This window comes from Procambarus clarkii, chromosome 42, assembly GCF_040958095.1.
Source record: "Procambarus clarkii isolate CNS0578487 chromosome 42, FALCON_Pclarkii_2.0, whole genome shotgun sequence".
Taxonomy (NCBI): domain Eukaryota; kingdom Metazoa; phylum Arthropoda; class Malacostraca; order Decapoda; family Cambaridae; genus Procambarus; species Procambarus clarkii.
The window spans coordinates 6342680-6360349 of NC_091191.1; the positions used below are offsets into that span (position 1 = coordinate 6342680).

General features: G+C 42.7%; 1 protein-coding gene across 1 annotated transcript in view; it reads left to right on the plus strand.

Moving 5' to 3' along the window:
* The first annotated feature begins 578 nt into the window (after nt 1-578).
* Nucleotides 579-17670, plus strand: part of LOC123770393 (uncharacterized) — an 89607-nt gene continuing 72515 nt past the window's right edge. Inside the window, 2 exon segments of the mRNA XM_069339861.1 lie at nt 579-712; nt 2444-2973. The gene's annotated coding sequence lies outside the window, so the exon portion shown is untranslated.

Sequence of the window (17670 nt, forward strand, 5' to 3'; positions counted from 1 at the left end):
GCTATATATATATATATGTATGACAATGTCAGACCACGGAGGAAAAATGAAACAGGAATTTCCTTAAGTACTTTCGTATATTAAATACATCTTCAGAAGGTATGTATTTAGACCTTCTGAAGATGTATTTAATATACGAAAGTACTTAAGGAAATTCCTGTTTCATTTTTCCTCCGTGGTCTGACATTGTCACATTCTTAATCACGTGTTTATTTTCGTGATGTACACACACACACACACACACATATATATATATATATATATATATATATATATATATATATATATATATATATATATATATATATATATATATATATATATATAATGAGGATAAACCCCATTCGACATATTCCACAGTGATAGAAATACTGAAGGCTGGGTATAGGAAGAGGGGAAAGTGGGACTGTTGTTGCGGCATTAGTGGGGGTAGGGGAAGAGTGTAGGGAAATGACATGGGTAGAGGGGAAGTGATGGGCATCTGGGGAAGGGGGTTAAGGGAAGGGGGTGTGCTGTCTTGCATAGGTTGTTGCTGCGGGGAGAGCCGCAGCAGCACCTCCCAGAGCTCAGTCTGACAAGAGACACCGTCGTCGGTGGACGTTGTCGCTCGCTCCAGTACTCCCTCTCACTTGCGCTTTTTCCCCTGCACTCCATTCCCTCTTTTGAAAAATTTTCTGTTTACCTATTGGCGGCTTGGCTAAGATCAACTAAAGTAATTCATTTATAACGTGTGCATGATATATATATATATTGTTTAGTGTTTACTGCTCAACAGACGAGTTTGAGCGTTGCAAGCACTTTCCGTGGCTCTGGTGCCACTCTCCCTCTCCTCAGTGCTGTCTGGTGCATATTGTCAAGGGTTTCAACTTCAGCGAATATTGAATATTGTGTAAACTTAATATCAAAATCTCAACGCTGGAAAAATTTCAACGCTGGAAAAGGTACTTATCAAAAACGCCTACTTGCGCCCTCGCAGATATAGCAAGAAAACATATCGGAGAGCATTTACCACTTGTATTAGTAGCAAAGGGTCACTGTTTAGTGTAAGAGTAAGGTTGAGTGTGTTACGAGCTGCTCGTGTCAGCAGGGGTGGAGCGAGTAAGGTGTAGTGAGTATATATTTGTGTAGTGTATTGAGCCACAGCTTATGTGTTGAACTTGGCGTACATAACAATGTGCTGAGACGCGTAAATAACAGTGTCTTGAGCGCTGGCGTATATAACAGTGTATTGGGCTCGGTGTATAGAACTATCTTGAGCCTGGCGTATATAAGTGTTTTGAGCCCACGGCGTATATAACAGTGTCTTAAGCCCACGGCGTATATAAGTGTCTTGAGCCCGGCGTATATAACAGTGTCTTGAGCCTGGCGTATATAACAGTGTCTTGAACCTGGCGAATATAACTGTCTTGAGCCTGGCGTATATAACTGTTTTGAGCCTGGCGTATATAACAGTGTCTTGAGCCTGGCGTATATAACAGTGTCTTGAGCCTGGCGTATATAACAGTGTCTTGAGCCTGGCGTATATAACAGTGTCTTGAGCCCGCGGCGTATATAAGTGTCTTGAGCCCGGCGTATATAACTGTCTTGAGCCTGGCGTAAATAACAGTGTCTTGAGCGCTGGCGTATATAACAGTGTATTGGGCACGGTGTATAGAACTATCTTGAGCCTGGCGTATATAAGTGTTTTGAGCCCACGGCGTATATAACAGTGTCTTAAGCCCACGGCGTATATAAGTGTCTTGAGCCCGGCGTATATAACAGTGTCTTGAGCCTGGCGTATATAACAGTGTCTTGAACCTGGCGAATATAACTGTCTTGAGCCTGGCGTATATAACTGTTTTGAGCCTGGCGTATATAACAGTGTCTTGAGCCTGGCGTATATAACAGTGTCTTGAGCCTGGCGTATATAACAGTGTCTTGAGCCCGCGGCGTATATAAGTGTCTTGAGCCCGGCGTATATAACTGTCTTGAGCCTGGCGTATATAACTGTCTTGAGCCTGGCGTATATAATAGTGTCTTGAGCCTGGCGTATATAACAGTGTCTTGAACCTGGCGAATATAACTGTCTTGAGCCTGGCGTATATAACAGTGTCTTGAGCCTGGCGAATATAACTGTCTTGAGCCTGGCGTATATAACAGTGTCTTGAGCCCGGCGTATATAACAGTGTCTTGAACCTGGCGAATATAACAGTCTTGAGCCTGGCGTATATAACTGTTTTGAGCTCGGAGTATATAAGTGTCTTGAGCCCGGCGTATGTAAGTGCCTTGATCCAGGCGTATTCAAGTGTCTTGAACCCGGCGTATAAAAGTGTTGAGCCCGGCGTAGCGGCCCATTTGCCTCAACACACATTATGAGAAAGTAAAAAACTAAAAGAAATATGACACTTTCTTGGGAAAAATATTTGGAATCTCACATTGAATTATTTTAATCATATTCATTCAGCTTACTGGATATCAACGCTTTTAACGATTACAAATAGCAAGCTTTTAAGAGTGAACAATTTGACACCAGTGAAACAGTTTGAAAATTATATATAGTTACTTAAAAGATATTTTAAGACAACACGAAAACGTTGTTGAAAATGAACAGTTTCTACAGGACATGGTGAGGCTATCAAGCGCCAGGTGTGGGCCCGGAGGGTCCTCTGCCCACTACCCGGTCGCACGATTTGATAAGCGTCAAATGTGAAGTGGTTTTTGCCTCACCGAAGCCTATGGCCCTAGGAAATCCACCTAACCTAGCCCGAGGAAGCGTCAATATTGCGGTACTTGAATTTTCGCCAAAGCGTTAGAACTTAGACGCTGTTGTCAATCGTGTCTAATTTGCGGTGAAGTGTGAGGAAAGGTTTGGTGTGCCAGGGTGCTTACTGATGGCCTCGTCCCACCTCACCCCTGCTGGTGATCGCTACTACTGCAGGAGACGCTGACGACACCCCTGCTGCTACCCAAGGAACACCAGTGTCATACACTTAGGTATGCTAATTATTCACATCATTGTAGCCTTTAGCTTATAATTATGAGAGATTAATAATGTTGGTGTTTCACTAAGGTGAGCTAGTTTTCCTGTCCAAACAACAGTCCGTGTTAATAGACAATGGCCAAATGCTGGTTAATCCAGCCACTGAACCCCTAGTTTATGAGTGAAATCACTTTATACGAATTACCTAGATTTGCAACTGATGATGCAGCCTGTCCTCCAAACAATGACCCAAAAGTGAGTCCATGCACCCGCCAAACTCCCTGTTTATGAATGAACAACGGTTTACACACGACTCACAACTGATGACGTTCGAACACTTCCCGAACAAGTGCTTCACTGACGAATTTGGTTCGAACCACAACGCTATAAATGCTTCACCCACGTACTACAAATACAAATAATCGCCAACAGAATCTAAACACCTAACCTATGCCTATATATGCACAATATGCTAATATATTATAATATTAATTTATACGTGAGAAAATTCCCGTTTTGAATGAACAGCATATTAAAATTTATGAATGCGTCTGTGGGGTCGACCGCTGGATGTAATGGACTTGAGTCGAGGACGGGTTGCCTAACTAAATCTATCGAAGCCTGCAAACATTAATATTGCGGTGCTCTAATTTGATCTTGGACGTCTCAATTTTTAACGGACAAGTTGATTCCGTCAAAAATGCGACATATTAGGTAAGAGGCCGGGTCAACGACCTTCCTTAATTAATATTTAACAGATGACTGAGGACGTTGCTCGCATTGGGTGCTTTATATAGCATTTATTTTCCAAGTTATTATTTTCTGGATCTTTACGCATTCTCTTCGTTCTAAGACAATTTAGTTGAGATAAAGATTAATAAACAAAATTTTCTTCACGGGAGCAGGGTGCTGTGACGGGGGCGCCACCGGGCATTGCGTCATTTGTTGTGGTCTGAAGATATTTTTAGATATGAATTTGTTATGAGAAGGTCGAATTCTGTTCCTCGGCCAGGTGATGTAATAATGATTTATAATTATCATTATAAACATCAGTATAAAGTATGATTCGGACAAAATGTAACTGATACAAAAAATATAGACATACGTTGAAGAGTTAGTTACAAAAACAGAAAATCCACGTAATAATGTAAACAAAAATGATATACCTGTATATAAAAATTACATTCCTGTCCATTAAACCCAAAATATTCCTCCCGAGAAGTTGGAGTAAGCGTGTTGCTACAATTTAGCATAACGCGCAAGCCATGTAAATATTTACATCACTCTAAAAGTCAACTTATCCACACGCTCACAGTTACGACACAAGCCCCACAGTAATAGCGTCACGGCTCTGCCCAGCATTCCTCAGTCCATTTTCCGCGCAGCCGCACTAACGCAATATCTGTAGTGGTAAAAAAAATATAGCCTGCCATTGTTGTCTGTTTGGCTGGCTAGGCTACTCGAACGTCATTAGTGTAATAGCTGGTTACACTATACCCAGTGTGTGCAAAGTTACAGCCCCGCTCCTGTGCCAGGTGAGTCCACTACGGGCTCACCATAGCCCGTGCTACTTTGAATATATATATATATATATATTATTTGAGCAAGTTCTGGATATTGGTGATCGTGTGACGGTGAATAGTTGTACGATGATAAGGCTTATTCCCCGTGTTCCCTGTTGCATAAACCTAATTGGCAAGCTGCTAAGGTTGTTGACCATTATCAGAGTTCCCAGCACCATTATGTTTGGTTTCCTGTCTAGTGCTGCGTATTGCTGGTAAACCTATGGCAAACACACGCACGAACACTCCCACGCGCATCCCCACATACTCACAAAACACCCGCACACCTCCCCCCCCACACACACAAACCTCTCATATACACACGTACACCCCACATACACACACACTCCCGCCAACACACATATGTGTGTTGACAACATATGACAAAGAGTGCTGGGGAGACGGGACACCACGAGCGTAGCTCTCATCCTGTAACTACACTTAGGTAATTACTTAGTAATTCCATTCACACGTACACCCCTACATACACACATAAACATGCGCACCCCCACCCCTTCCTTCTACACAGTTGTTTTGCTAGTGAGTAGCCACAGGGTTTGCGGCAAGCCTAATCAGGCAGACCAAACAAAACAATGCAATTATCATAAATCCCCGGCGTCACATTTATCAAAATATAAGAAGGAAGTCGGACTCCAGAATGATTCTATGAGGGTCCACGGCGTGTTGCTTAAGGCTTAAGAGAGGTCTTGCCGTTTGTGCCGATTTTTTTTCTTCTAAAATTTAGACTAACAGCCTAACGCAGTGCAACGATGCCTTCAGAATTGAGTCGTGAAAGGATTAGTTTCAGCCAAAGTTAATCTTAGAACGGAAGTTAATTTTTGCAACCTTACCAAAATGACTCAAACTTGCGACAGTTTAAGCATCTTACATCAAATTATTACATAAAATTCAGTATGCTGCTCTTGTGAAATGCCAAAACTTTTATAGTAATGGTACATCACTTCATATAATGGTACAATATTTCATCATATAATCTCGTAAGTGCTGACTTTACGAGAGACCAGTGAGCAAGACTTAAGAGTTTCCGGTTTGAATTTTAAAATAAAAACGCTTAACATTTCTGAGCAAAGATGATGTAAAATTTACCAATTTTGTTTCACTTTAGCTCAAAATGGATGACGTTAGTGAAGCACTAACGTTAGTGAACTGTCTGATTCAACATCCGACCAATGGCCATCGGGATCACAAAATATTAGATATGATTCAATATAATGTGTCTGAGCCTGAATTTAAGCTATTGCCTTGGGCTGATGGCTGGTTTGTTGATATGATTTGGATGACGTCGGCAGTTTGAGTATTCACGTGACGTGGCTACTTTAGCGTGACATCACTTGAGTATACTGTGCACTGATGTAACTACTGTTTTTAACGTGACGTCACCTGAGTATACATTTGACGTAGCTACTTGTTTAACTGATATCACCTGAGTATACATGTGACTTTACTACTTGTTAGTGTGACGTCACCTAAGCATAAACTTGACATAGCTACTTGTTTAACGCGACTCCACCTGAGTATACATATGAGGTAACTACTTGTTTAGCGCGACGTCAGTGTATACGTGACGTAGCTATTTATTTAGTGTGACTTCACCTAAATATACGCTTGACGTAGCTACTTGTTTAGCGTGACGTAACTATAACTGTTAAATGTGACGTCACAGAGAATATACGCTTGACGTAGCTACTAGTTTAGCGTGTCGTTACCAGAGTATACCCGCGAAGTAGCTACCTGTTTAACGTAGTATCACCAGAGTGCACTCATGACTTAGGCTACGTGTTTAGCGAGATGTCAGATACATCACAAGCAAATCTAGAAATGTTAAATCTTCAAGTAAAATAAAATGTGAAAGCTGTTGTAAACTGTCTTTAAAATATATGGGGACCTATATATATACTTTTAAAATTGTTATGCACAAATACAAATTGATATGTACGCAATTTAACAATTGGGTACATACCAGCCTAATATATTTTCATTTCTCCATGGGTCCAGAAATATAATGGGTTTTAAACACTGTAGTATTGTGTTCTCGATGCTAAATGCTGAATTTGAACTCTGTCGACCATAACGTCAAAATTTCGGTGCTTTGGTTACATCACCGCAATAGTAAAAACCATTTGAAATTTGACGCTTGGTAAACCCTGAGAAGAGCTCGGTAAACCGGTGTACATAACCTTAGTCCCGCCTGAGCTGTGGTGAAGGCTGTGACTCTCCGCCTCACGACAAGGAGACAAGTGTTGCAGTGCTTCAACTCTTCCTCTCAAACATCATATACGGACGTCAAACTCCCCAACGGACAAATAACGTGGTACTATATCTCATTAGCATCTTGGGAACAACAGTCGCGTTTTCTGTGTGGGAAGGTAGGTTAGGGTAGGCTTGCGCCGTTTATTACAGCATTTAATGTCCGTTCTGGCAAGGAGAGTGGATAGGCTGGCCCGGGAACCAGCCTAGCATCATGTGAGCAAGGATCTCGTTTGACTGGATGCTTCCCTACAACAGTCAGGATGATGCTTGGACCTACTTCAGATGTACACACGGTCTCTACATTTACGTGTGAGCACATGTCATGTCAATTGATATACATGTGCTAGATAGTGACATACACGTCACTAGCGCAGTCAACATTTACAGTACTGTTACAAGAATTCTCAAGAGGAATCAATTGCTTTATAAATGTTGACGAATTAAATCCGTTCGTGACAAAATATGTTCGTTTGAGGTTTCGAGAATGCGGCATAAAATTTACCAACGATACAACAGATTCAAATATTAATACAAAAATATTCTTTGCCTAGGCTACCAGTATATATTTTTATGCTCCAGTGCGGCTCGACCTGTTTTCTTGAACCAGTCATGTCACCCCGGTAACCGGCATCACCCGCCTCGGTAACGGTCATCACCCACCTCGGTAACGGTCATCACCCGCCGCGGTAACCGTCATCACCCGCCTCGGTAACCGACCAACACGAAACGGGCGTAATAACAGATAGGCGTCACACGAGGTTGAGAGGCCTATCATAATCCCTCACGAGTGAATAGAGCTAATGAAGGCGAGGTGACTCCGATATCGAGTCCATGCACTCTCGCTCACTGATAGCAGCTCAGGACCGGTTACATGTTTCTCCATGACCAGACTGCTCTCAGATATCTGCTCTCATCGCTACCCCTTTCCCCCCCCTTATCTGTCTCTTCACTCCCCCCACATATCTGACTTTTCACCCCCTCCTTCCTGCCTCTGCACCCCCCACAAGGCAGACACTCCCAGACCTGCCTCTTCACCCCAAACCTGCCTCTGCATCCCCCACACCTGCCTGCTCCCTCACACCCGCCTCGTCACCGAGAGAACAAAAGAAGAATCCACACAATGCGATGAACGGACGTCAACAGTGTGATTGACGCTTCGTACAGTTCAGTGGAGATTTGTATAATTTCCTGTCATTTCCTTCATTGCACATCCTTCCTAACTATTATATTATTACTGTTTTTAACCATCAATCAACCTTTCTATGAATGTATCAGCCACTAATTTCAGCGCTTTGTGGGGTCCTGGGGCCAAGGAACAATCAGCTATCACAGGAAACACTTTACAGTTGCAATTGTCTCTCACGACAAATCTAGTTGAGCCACCAGTTGTTCAGTCCGTCCTCTCCAACGTTCACGTCACTGAGCTAAACTGCCCGAAGCTAAAACCTCAGGCGAGGACCCACCAATAGAAAACGGAACATCACGTCAATATATTGCGAGCCGCTATGATTCGCCAGTTTTTGGCCTTAGCATTTTGATGTATATATAAGAAAACCTTTGTACTATTCGAGATGACGGGTTGGATAGTTCCCGTGTTCGTTCACCCACTCACTTACCCCCTGCGGACTCTACTTATTCGTTTCCGCATTTGTTAGCTGCGTTTATTGCGAGGTTCTCTGGGTTCCAGATGAATTGCTAAGCTTTAACAATGTTCAGCTGGACCCGTGTCCTGGCCTTACTTCGTCTAAGTCTTGTTTAAGTCTGGTTATTCACTTGAATTAGACTTAAGACTGTAATTCATCGGACAAACTTTTATTTTGATAAACTGCAATATTATAATTATCATTCCATTCGGTACAAATTCCATATATATTCAACTTAACACAATGCTCTGCTAAATAAATGCTCTTCTTGGCTTGATGCCTTCTATAGATAATTACTTACCAATAGGCTAATGAACTGTCATACAACAATTGTCTTCGAAGATCCTGATGAGTTTAATTCATGGGCACCGGAATATAGTAAAATCAATGAATTGTAAATTTCTGAAACAAATCTCATTCATTAGCCACGTGGCTAATTAGACACTAGGCACTCTGAGCCAGCTCACCAGACATATTTACCCTGGCCAGACAGCTGAGTGGACAGCGCTTCGGATTCCTAATCCTGAGGTTCCGGGTTCGATCCCCGCTGGAGGCGGAAACAAATGGGCAGAGTTTCTTTTACCCTGATGCTCCTGTTACCTAGCAGTAAATAGGTACCTGGGAGTTAGACAGCTGCTACGGGCTGCTTCCTGGGGGTGTGTAACAAAAAGGAAGCCTGGTCGAGAACCGGGCCGCGGGGACGCTAAGCCCCGAAATCATCTCAAGATAACCCGGTTGAAGCTTTTACCTTGACACAACATAGTAAGACAAACGGATATTACTTTATTAATTTTTTTATTTATATATATATATATATATATATATATATATATATATATATATATATATATATATATATATATATATTGATGTTGTTACATTCTTGTAAAACTCGTAAATTCTTGTAAATTATTTGACTGTAATGTCCAGGTCAGCCACTTCACGTCGTTTACTTAATAAACGTGACTTTGAGTTAAGTAAATTTGAAAATATTGACGAGATATAGATGTAAAATTTCATTACAGTATACAAATTCATAAAAAAACACTTGCACGTTACATGAAGTATAAAGTTTACTTTAACCCGCGCGCGTGCAAGAGGCAGGGCTGGAGAGCTGGAGTAATTTCATGCACACTCAAATAATTGCAGTACCCGGAAACAGCTGAAGAATGTTTCTGTTTTTGTATCAAACAATAATGCTAGTCTTTATGTTCTAATACATCACAGTTATAACAATTATGTGTGTACGGAATGTTAGTAGCGATAACATGATAACATCAACATAGAGTTATCGCTCCCAGCATTCTAACTATTCAGTCAATAATTATTTTCCTACAATTATTTTTGTATTTATACAAAGAATAATTTCGTTCCATCAGTCTAAGGTGTGAGTGTTAAGAAGGAACATAGATTAATCACAAAAGCCTAACACATTGTACAAAATGGCGAAGCATTTCCTCAAATATTAAAATATATATATATATATATATATATATATATATATATATATATATATATATATATATATATATATATATATATATATATATATATATATATATATATATCTTATAGCGTACAACGGTACTTTTTATTATGGTAACCCCTTTTGAAAGTACTCGCAATCATTATACTTCATCAATTATCGACCAGAATTCTTCTCGCTAAATCATATATCATGAATCGGACACGGGTACCAGAGTACCATTTTTTTCTATAAGAACTCGTGTCTGATGGCATGACCGTCATCTTTCTTCAATACCACTTAATGAACTGAAAATTGAAAGTCTTTTGGCGGGAATAACGGAGACTCAACATATGGCAACGTGCCACTGATGCACCAAGTTCCGCTACGCCTGATTACCATTTTGTGTAATTAAATTACATTATTACACGCATATTTTGCAATGCCTTGCCATTGGGTGATGCGTTTTCACTTGCAATTTTAGGAATAAAACTGGGACGTATGATATGTTATATCGTATGTGGTTTATATTCATGTATAAAAATAGGGTTTAAATATAGATTGGCAGCTCTGCCGTTCCCAAGGATAACAACTTTCCCTTCATTCACACTTGCCAGACACCGCCACCAGCCAATTCTAGTTTACTTGGGACAAGTTTACCTCACTTCTCGTTTGGCGTGCAAGGATTACGGTGTAATCCTGCACTCACATACACATGCACACACATTCATGCGCGCGTGCATACTTACACATTCATAAGCGCACACATACACACACTTGCGCACACATTCACATTTGTACACACACACACACACACATACATAATTTTAAACTCACTCTCTTGTTCATGCGCACTATATATTTTCCCTATATGGTTAAAAACGTTCAGATAATTACACATGATAATGCGGATGGCAGCTGTGGCGTGATGATTCTCACTAGGCAGGACTTTTAAATGGTGAATTTAAGACATTTCCGCGCACTTCAAACGGAAAAAATTAAGACGATTAATACAAGCCATTTAATAAGTGCATTTAAAGTACAGAATCTCGTTCTCAAGCTCAGGTAAATTCGCATTCTACGATAGCAAATGTTTGTGGAAAATTTTATCATTCACTTCTAAATAAACTTGTATTCTTCAGTGGGCATTGTTGTCTTAAGCAAGTATTTACTTTTATAAAGTGTTTACATTGTTGTTTTGTTTACTTTTATAAACAAAACAATACAAAAAATAAGCAACTCCAAACTGGGTGTTTACGAATAGATTCATAAGAAAAATACTTTGTTGATGCAGCCTATTCTTTCGATTTGCCACTCCGTAAAAAAATGCAGCTGTTTTGCCTAACCGTGCGAAGGGAAGGGAAATATCAGGGGGGGGGGGAAAGCGCCAAGCCATTACGACTATATAGCACTTAGAAGGTATCAGGATAAGGATTTGGGACGGGACGGGGGTCGAACTCACTAAACAACTCGCCTAACCTATCGAAGTTGACGCTCTGAAGCTCTTAAATCAGCAGATATGGCTCGCCTACACCAGGGAGTGAGCATTGGTGAATTATAGACCAGCCGCACTAACGTCCCTCGTAATCAAGCTTTACGAGAGAGTGATCAGGAGTCAGGTCACCAGTTTTATGGAGGCCAATGACCTACACAACCCAGGCTAACGGAAATTGAGAGCGGGAAGATCATGCCTCTCGCAGCTACTCGACAAAATCACCGATGCATTAGAAGAAAAACAGAATGTTGATGTGGTATACAATGACTTTGTTAATGCATTTGATGTGTGATAAAGAAAATGGGGTCAGTAAGAATAACAGTGAACCAAATAAAATCGAGTCTAAGCACACATTTAGACAACTCTTGACTAAATTAACATTCAGGTACGTACATCATAATTAATATTCACTATGAGGATAGTACTTCTCCCTCTCACCCGAAAATAAACCTTTCACTGCTTGAAATCATATTCAAATTGTGTAAAACACAAGTCAAGTTGCCATTTATATTCAGCGAATGGCTTACATGTGTGTGTGTGTGTGTGTGTGTGTGTGTGTGTGTGTGTGTGTGTGTGTGTGTGTGTGTGTGTGTGTGTGTGTGTGTGTGTGTGTGTGTTAGGTGAGGTGGTGAAGGCCAAGACCGTCAGTAGTTTCAAAGTGTTATAAGACAAAGAGTACTGGGAAGACGGGACACCACGAGCGTAGCTCTCATCCTGAAACTACACTTAGGTAATTACACACACACAATACACACATCTCACACATTCTAAGATTATCCAGGATGACTTGAACAGGTTGCAGAGATGGTCCGAGAAATGGCTGCTAGAGTTCAACACTAGCAAGGTGAGGGAAATGGGGACAGGAGTCAGGAGACCGAAAACTCAATATACGACGAAGGGAAACATCTAGAGAAACATCATAACATCTAGAGAAAAAGACCTGGGTGTGGACCTAACACCAAACTTAACTCCAGAGGCTCATATAAATAGAATAACGTCAGCCGCCATTACTCTACTCTAGCAAAAGTCAGAACATCCGTCAGAAACTTGAAAAAGGAGGCTTTTACATTGCTGTATACCGTCTAAGTGAGGCCAGTCTTATAGTGCCGGCCAATCGTGGAGCCCCATCTTAAAAAATACACACAAGGAAGCTCGAAAAGGTGCAGAAGTTTGCTACGAGACTCGTCTCAGAGCTGTGAGGGATGAGGAACGAAGACAGACTGAAGGAACTAAACCTGACGACGTTAGAAAGGAAGAAGGAGAGAGGGGACATGAAACAGACGTATATAATACTTAGAGGGACTGACAAGGTGGAAACAGGAAATGTTTGCAATGAATAACAATAGAACAAGGAGACACGGATGGAAGCTTGAGACTCAGATGTGTTAGTAGAGATGTTAGGAAATTTTCTTTTTGCGTGAGGGTATAGTGAGTAAATGGAATGACCATTTACAGATTGGAGAGGCTAACTCCATTCATAGTTTTAAAATCAGGTATGATAGAGAAATAGGCTAGGAGTCATTGCATTAGACAACCAAGGGCTAGAAAAGCGGGTTTCAAGAGCTCGAGCTCGATCCCGCATGCACAAATAGGTTAATACACACACGCACTACACACAGAAATCACAATTGCGTGATGCATCAAAATGAACAAATCCACAAGGGCCGTGACGAGGACGCAGGTTCGAATCCTCGTCACGACCCTTGTGGATTTGTTCACACACACACACACACACACACACACACACACACACACACACACACACACACACACACACACACACACACACACACACACATCAACAGGGGCCTCGTAGCCTGGTGGAAGGGGCCTCGTAGCCTGGTGGATAGCGCGCAGGACTCGTAATTCTGTGGCGCGGGTTCGATTCCCGCACGAGGCAGAAACAAATGGGCAAAGTTTCTTTCACCCTAAGTGCCCCTGTTACCTAGCAGTAAATAGGTACCTGGGAGTTAGTCAGCTGTCACGGGCTGCTTCCTGGGGTGTGTGTGTGTGGTGTGTGAAAAAAAAATAGTAGTAGTTAGTAAACAGTTGATTGACAGTTGAGAGGCGGGCCGAAAGAGCAAAGCTCAACCTCCGCAAAAACACAACTAGTACACAACTAGTAAACACATCAATGGGATGCAGCCCACGACAGCTGTCTAATTCCCAGATGAACAGAGTCACCAGGTGACAGGAAACATTACTCAATTGTTTTCTCTCCCGGGTGGAGACTGATCCCGGGTCTCTCGATTATGAGTGGTGACCGTTAACCCACATGACCCCGTGTGTGTATATGTTCTCCTTCGCCTCTGTGATGGCATAGTTTGGAGGAGCAGGTGACCGTCACGCTGAAGGAGAAGGTAATTAGCCGTGAGTGCACCTGTGTTACCCCGGGCAGGTGCCAGAGGCTGCGAGGGAAGTGCATATTTCCAAATGACATCGTCTACTTTCACCCCATACATCCCAGACTACTGAAACCGTTGCTGGATTGATCGCAGCGTTCCTTAACTTATCAACTGCAGGCGATGAGTCACAATAACGTGGCTAAAGTATGTATCATTCTCAAGTCGATTCTCACAATCGAGGAGTGAAAATGGTCCAGGCCGGACCGAAACGTCGTCGTCCTTTCACCTTCTAGTGTGTGGTCTGGTCTGGTCAACAACTTATCAACCGTTTAGTAAAATCCAAACTAAGGTGACGTGATGGAGGTAAGACCAGTGAAGAGCTCCCGCTCTGGCCGCTGCTGAAGGTATCTGTCCTGGGCAAGGGTGACGACCTCTGTACCACTTTAGACTGGCCTCGGGGCGCTGGAAGGACAGCTGCTGCTGCTGGGGCGGACGATGTGGGGTTTCCCGCGCGCGCTCCCTGGCAAGGTCACAGGGTCGCGCTCGGGGCCACAATGTCCAGCCGGATAATTTGGAAGAGCGGCTTCGCGGACCGAGTGGGTTTTCCTGGTCTCAGCAGTAGACTGTAGGTGAGGCCAGTAAGGCGTGCAAGTTGCAGCCCCCTTCTGTGCCAGGTAAGTACACAACGGGCTCACTATAGCCCGTGCTACTTGGAACTTTTTGTTCCAAGTAGCGAATCTTAAACAACAACAAACAGCCAGCAGGGCTGGGCGATATGTTTTAGATTACTGAACCTTTCAACAGAGGACGGTTAAATTAGATTCACTTTCAACATAACTGGATATTTTGATTATAGGTTTGTAAGTGCTGATAATTTGTACATTTGCAAATTAGATTAATGCTATCAGGATGTAAATAAGTAGTGTTTATATACAGGTTTATACCATATGATTCACATACACACTTATATATATAATTAGGGGAATTATCAGCATGAAGCTAGGAAGCGGAAAGACAGTTTGACCATATACCACTTTGAAGGAATATGAGAACAGAGAAAGGACTAGTACCAACTACTAGGACCATCAGGGATCGAACTCCGACCCTGCAAGAAGCAAGGGCGACGCTATACAATCCACTTCGTGTGGATGACTGATGAAGATTAAGCCACCACAAGAGGTGGCACGGGCATGAGTAGCCCGTAGGTGGTAGATGCTTGGAGTGAGTGTAGTGTTTGGTCGTGTACCATCCTAAAGTGTCTGGGTGTCCCGGCGTGTGGATGAACTTCTCAGAAGTAGTCGGAAAATGAATTAAAAAAATCCATATAAAATTTATGCGAGTGGGATGAGAGAAGCTGTACTTACCTAGTTGTACTTACCTAGTTGTGATTGCGGGGGTTGAGCTCTGGCTCTTTGGTCGGTTACCTTAGCGAGAGGACATGATAAGCTGCTGCTAAATGCTTATTCTTTAGCTTGGGCAGGGCGTGGTGCATCACCCGTCAACTTTCTCTTGGTCGTGCTGATGAAAGGCCTTACTTAGGCTACGGGATCCAGTAAGTTCAGTAGAACTTCGGTTTCAACCCTTTTACCCTGTCGTAGCTCAGTCGATTAAGGCAGTGTCTGGGATGCTCCCGGACGCAGGTTCGAATCCTCGTCACGGCCCTTGTGGATTTGTTCGCCTTACTAAGATATGAACTAGCTTCTGATAACTGCGTGAGTGTTTGATGTGAAGTGCTTCTGCTATGTCCAGTAGCCTATATCCTATTATATCAGTGTATATGTTGACTATTTCGGAGTTACTGGTCAGGGTTTCTCTGGTGATGGTCTTTTTAAGTATATGTATTTGTTTTATATTTATTGAAAGTGTTGTTTGTGTACTGTCAGGCCCCTTGAGAAGATATATCATTGTCTTGCTTTTGTATTGCAAGTACAGGAGCTGACAGCCTTCAAGGAGACATGTAAAGGCGTAAAAGGACATTCGTCTACTTCAAGACATTGTAGTTTGGTGTCGGGAGAGTTGGCGGTTCTCTTACTTTTGTAAGTAAGAGAACCTTACATTATCATACGTTTCTTCTCATGAGGGAGGAGTAGGGGGAAATTTTGTTCAAATTTATCATACCTTTCGGTTACCTTTCGATGATTCCGAGGATCAACATTCCCATGGCCCGGTCTCTAACTAGGCCTCCTGGTTGGCGGTCTGGTCATCCAGGTGGGACAGGTTGTGTGGTGTTGAATTTATTAGTGGTAGCATGGCTGTTCATATTCAGTTTGTGACCTCATTCACATATCCATTAGAGTATCCGATGTTAGCCAGGATCTGCCTCACTTTACCAAGTTCATCTTCAGCCAGCCTCCTACTGGGGCTGTATGAAGGAGCACGCTTGACGCAAGTATTAAGCGCCCTCTGCTGGTACTGTTCAGAATACTCATAAGTACCTCCGCTAAAGCTGTTTTTTAAGCTTTCCTAATATACACAGACGTGAGGCAGCCGCCATACCTTTTTGATACTGTCATTGTAAGCTTGCCTTCCCTCTCCATATCATAAATCAATCTAAAAACAGAGATTGATTGTTGATTGTGAGATCAAGTCTCACAATCGACTTGAGAATGGTCCAGGACGGACCGAAACGTCGTCGTCCCTTCAACTTCTAGTGTGTGGTCTGGTCAACAATAAAAACAGAGTTTCGCTCGAAGCTTCCTGAATCACTATAAGATATTCCCTGTCAGACAAGAACTGCATCAAGATGACATCACCGTCCAGGTCAATTTGGACTCTCTCCTCAGTAGCAACTTTTTTCAAAATACTCAAAATTGCAGCGGCGGCAGTATCACTTGTTATATTAAGTGTAAGAGCAATGCTGTTAGTGATTCAAAATACCCGCACTGGGCACCAGAAGAGTACCCAGACGCGCCGAGGGGTCCGGACAGGGCATGCTCGAATACCCGACACTCTCGGAAGTGAAATCCAAAGGTGGTACCTGGCTGGTACCGTCTGAGGTACCTGGCTGGCTACACTCTCACTTTCCAGCCCTTTCTCGGAAGCTCTCGTCTGCTCTCTCTCCTGTAACCATCGCTCCATTATCTGGAAGGTCATGGGGCTTATAGTTTCATCGATGCTCTACCCTGGAGATGGCGTCCTCGCTGGAATGCTGGATCAGACCATGATTTTTTTTCTAATATGTCAGCCGTTTGTAACTATATACACGTATTGACGTGGGTAAATATGGGCCTCCGATTGGAATTGTGAAGAGAAACATAAGAGACTCGCTATTTGACTCTCAAGACTATGATAACCTCTTGATGTTGTTGTTCTAGATTTAGCGTCTCAGAACGAAATGTCCATGAGAGCCCGTAAAGCTCTTAATGACTGGGGCTCTTATTATATACCAGATCTTGTGAGTCCCGTCACTGTCCTGTCTCTTCCTGTAATCCCTGTCACCGTCTTATCCCCTCCTGTATAAGCCTAATTGTATTGTCTCGTGGGACACCGTAAATCCCTGATCCAATCCCATTTTCAAATCCTTCCTAGACATTACGTACTCTCTTAACTGGGGTAGGAGGAAGGAGGAGGAGGAGGCGGAAGACGAGGTGGAGGAGGACTAGAGGAGGAGTAAGACCAGCGGAAGGAGGAGGGGAAGCTAGGAGGAGGAGGTATGGAGCAGAGGCACCGGCTTTCTCCGAGTGATTTACCCAGCTCCCGCAGGACAATCCGTGCCTCCAGGACCCTTAGTACTCGGGCCTATAATCTCTCCTCTCGCCAGACCTGTTCAACGAGGCGCCTCTACTCATGCCCACACACTCTTGTTCTTGTTCGATTATTATTATTATTACTCTGAAAGTTTACTACTGATCTGTAAATGTCTCCGAGTTCTGAAATATATCCAGAGTGATTTAAGTATTTCATCTCTCCAATCACTCGTTTCGGAGAGTC